A 4462-nucleotide genomic window follows, 5' to 3' on the forward strand; every position below is an offset into this window, starting at 1 on the left:
CCCTTGTGTTTAAAATTTGCGGATAGGCCTATGGTAAGCTTGTTTTTATGCTGGCAACAAAACAAAAGGATTCGCGAACGTTATTCTTTATTCTAAATGCGTACTGCCATGGCGATAAAGAGAAAGAAGTAGGCTATGATTTGAAATGTAAGCTGAATAAAATACGGGAGAAAGCATATGGTTCATGTTCTCTCATGCTGTTTCATTCGGGCTGAAAAGGAGGGAGAATGCAACATTACGCACGTTCCATTTTTGAATAAAAAATTACTGAACGGTTTTGGTCAGGGCTGATAATGCAACTGCATTTGATAAAGGATGATATAGGCTAGGTTGCTAGTGACAAAATATATGCTTTCAGTGTGATACGATCTCTTTGTAAATTACGTTTGATTAAAAAGTGTTTAATCTGTTCTGGCTATCCCCGCTATTTGGATCTTCCTCACTCAATGAACAACATCTCAACACTAAATGCATGATGATCCATAAATGTCATTAGATAGTCATATAGGTAGACATTCAGTGTGTTTGAAATAATTAATTTGGTAATATTTTCCATCTTTGCAGAGGAAAAGTTTTGTGTAAAGGAAATGAAAGGCCTGTCTCTTATAGACGCCTGTCTCTAATACTAGCCGGTGCAGTTTGGCAATTTGGGAAAATAAAAGCCCGGGCTATTATTTGGAGTTTTACGGTAGTCTTCAAAATTCCCTCCTAAATCAACACTTTCTTCATTTTTCCCCATATCATCAGAGAATTTCACGTTCTCAAGTTGGGGTCATGCCCTTTGGAAACCTCGCACTGCTCCATCCCAGACAGAAGAACGATTGATATTAAACCTGCATGTCTCTTTTGTGGAAATTTTGCTTGATAATTCCTGTAGTATTTCTTCCACTGGGACCTTTTCTGTTCTACTGAGACAAATGTAAACAAGAAATATAATTGTCATCACAGTCATATGACATGAGAGATAGGATATAATGCAATGTCATTTGGCATGAGGCACAGTCATAAGACATTTGTCATGTGTAGGCCTATATGACGATCTGCTGATAAAAGTGTTTGTCTCTTAAGCTTGCATACAGTATCTGATACTCACATTTGATTCTCCATACTGGCTATTATAGCTTGTTGTAATCTTCTGAGAAATCACCAGATAAGTCAGCCACAAGATCAAGATATGTGGCATAGTCCTCACCAACACCTGCACTGCTTGTGCTTGGGATGTCATCTCTCCTCACCGGTGCATCAACTTCCATGCTTGCACTGCTTGTGCTTGGGATGCCACCTCTCCTCATTGGTCTGTCGACCTCAAAAGTATGGGTTGATGAGGATGGGTGTTTCATTACCAGTATCATGTCTGTTCAGCCTTGCAGCAGCCCTTGTACTAGGGGTGTAACGGTACATGTATTCGTATTGAACCGAAACGGTACGGGCATCACGGTTCGGTTCATGAATTTACACAGAGAATACACGGTATAATAAAAATAGGCTACATAAAACTCGCGTGCAGATTAATTAATTTAATGCAGAATTACTGTTCTTTAGCGACACCTAACGCTAATCTGTAGCCTCGCCTTAGCTCTGAAGCTGTGATTGATTGGATGTTATTTTTTTGTCAGGTCGTCGGTCGAGTCAGTCAGTCAGAGATAGCAGCACTAAGTGAGTGGTGGCGACCCACAAGAGTTAGAGGACCCGCTGGTCTCTTTAAGATTGCAAGTTTGAGAACTTCAGTTACAGTAGTACAGGCGAGAGAGAGTGGTGGATAAGATGAAACTGTGTGTTGGCGTTGTTCAGCAGTTGTTGGTGGATGAACGTTATGCGAGTGGAAATATATCGAACATGCTACACATATTCAACGCCATCACGCAGATGATGAAGCCTAGGCTACCAATCACTGAAACGAGGAAAAAAAACCTTCACCAGCCTTTGGATACAAATAGGGCCAAAACCTATGGCTTAAAATGATTTCGTAATGACAGAAAGCTATTTAAATCGCGTGGTAATTACCTCTATGTTAGGGTAACTTGTAACTTGTCACACGAGGAGGTGGCAGTGTTAAGTGCATAGACAGTAAAAGAAAGTGTCAATGCTAACCACGAACCAGGCTAATAAACAAATCATGGGGTCATCCCTATGTTCCCCGGGTCCTATGTTCCCCGCTCAGGGTTAGGGTTATGGTTATGGTTTTAAAAAAGGGTCCTATGTTCCCCGGTCCCATACAAAGCGGGGAACATAGGTATGCTCCCCAAATCATGCTACGGTGAGTTAACGTCAAAGGGTAAAGTCACGTGACTTCTAGTTGTAGTCTGTTTATGAAATGAAAGGAGCAATTTCGTTTTTTTAAAAGAAGGCAAAATAGTGTGATATTTTCACAGTTAGTAGATTATTACTGTACATACACTGAAAAATTTTGAGGCAAATTGTCGACCCTTCCATATACAACTAAACACGGCTATTAAAGGCCTTGCTTAAGTGGATTTTTAAAAATCATTATTCTATGTAATTTGCACTTTCAAAAATAAGAGATGCTGTAGGCCTATTTTCAGTTTTATAGCTGATCTTATTTTGTTTACAAGTTACAGATGGAGTCTGGGTACTTATTGTACTGTTCACATCTTACACACTTCAGGCTGTTGCAGATAGCTCAGGGGAGAGACTGTATGACACTAGGTGATACAGCCTGAGACATGCACAATAAAAAAAAAATTGCTTTTCTCTCCATTGTACCGAACTCGTACAGAACCGTGATGTCCGAACCGAACCGTGACTTCTGTGTACCGTTACACCCCTACCTTGTACACATACTAAATGTTGGTTGAGTACTAACTGGAGAGTGTTCAACATCTTCTGAGATGGTCAAACTGGACAAACAAAGGACAACATAAACATCTCTCCCAACTAACTCTCTCTCTCACTCACACACACACACACAACTTAGAGAACAGAGGGGAATGTAGGGGACAGTCCAAAGTAAGGCAGACAGCCTTTACACTACAATATTTTCTGAAATCTTAAGGGAGAGGGAAGACTGAGTGTAAGGCATATTATTCAAAGAAAAAAAATCAATCAAGAGTCAATCAGCCCATATCCCCAGTGTTTCCCATACATTGACTTTTATGTGGCGCCCCACCACAATATCAACATTGACCACAATGATTTTCCAGAGTGTACTAAATTGTGTTTAAATCTGGATAGCATCATAACCATGCTGCTCTAATTTGCTAAAAACTGTTGCATTCAAGTTAATTCTGCAAACCTACCACCACAAATAGAATTTAATTCTGTGGGAAACACTGATCCCTGTTCTTTGAGGCTGCCGTGTGGTGTCGGTAGGTGTAAGAACAACAGCATTTGGTACAATGTAGACTAAATTTGTGAACTGGCAGGTAACACTAACTGATGGGGGCACGGGGAAAAAAGACTTCCTTGATCTCATCAGCTAGCACTGGCTACGTTTCGCTGTTTGGTCTACGTTGTATGAAATTCTGTAGTTCTCATATCCCTTTCAGTTACGTAGAAGTGCTGCTAGTGTTTAGTAGTTAGATTAGAGGGATGGGAGTGTAAAACAATGTTCTTTGGAGGAATGCAACGGATACTTTGGTTGAGTGCTGTGAAGCTGTGCGCCGTCAACACATTTTAGCATTCTGTAGTGGTTGTAACACACAAAGTGTACATGTTAATTAGAAGATGTATAATGTTTTAAGTGGGAGAAAAGGTGAAAACTTACCAGCAGTTCCCTTGATGGTCTTACGTAGAGTGACTTGGTTCTGTAAACCTTGTGTATGAGCATACCTGTAAGCTCATGGCCCCCCTGAAGCTTTGGGAGCACCAGTTTATTGCCACACGGCATTAAGAGCTGGAGGCTATTAAAGAGAATAATAGAAAATAATATTATTAAAATAATATTCTTTAAAACTAATTTACTTCAACATACAATTTATGTTCACTCAAAATAATTTTACCACAAACAATTGTAGGAATCACAACTGGGTTTAGCAAATCTGTAAATTGTTCAAATTGATTTTAAATAAAGACCAAATAATAAGAAAGGAATAGACCTTTACCTTACATCTGCTAGGATTCGGTCACCAAAGCCTTCACGGATTCTGTTTATTATTGGTTGGTGGTCCCAGACCTTCTTGAATTCAAATGCACTTAATATGTGCCCTTCTTGCAAACAACTGTCCATGATGGATCTGGGAGAAGCACAACATCTTTATTAAAATTCTCGTGCTGTTGCACTTGGTCTCTGAAATAACAAAAAACATGCAATTATACTACATGAGCAGTGCAACATATGAGGAGTATGCTTCAGAAGCCATGGTCAATATTCATTACATAACACAGATTATTTTACATTGTCTTGATGCCTTTCTGTTCTGCAACAAGATTGTGACTTAATTTATTACAGTTATTGTATATTTGCTTGCAACACATTTGCTCAAAAATTTAGTAAAAACATGAT

At 39.3% G+C, this 4462-nt stretch overlaps 1 long non-coding RNA gene across 1 annotated transcript; it reads right to left on the minus strand.

Annotated features, from left to right (window-relative positions):
* Positions 1-694: 694 nt before the first annotated feature.
* Positions 695-4161, minus strand: LOC121680270. Its single transcript, XR_006021626.1, has 3 exons — positions 4062-4161; positions 3725-3860; positions 695-908 (listed from the first exon to the last, which is right to left on the minus strand). It is a non-coding gene; the product is annotated as an uncharacterized LOC121680270 (long non-coding RNA).
* Positions 4162-4462: the final 301 nt, after the last annotated feature.

Source organism: Alosa sapidissima, chromosome 13, assembly GCF_018492685.1.
Source record: "Alosa sapidissima isolate fAloSap1 chromosome 13, fAloSap1.pri, whole genome shotgun sequence".
NCBI classification, from domain to species: domain Eukaryota; kingdom Metazoa; phylum Chordata; class Actinopteri; order Clupeiformes; family Clupeidae; genus Alosa; species Alosa sapidissima.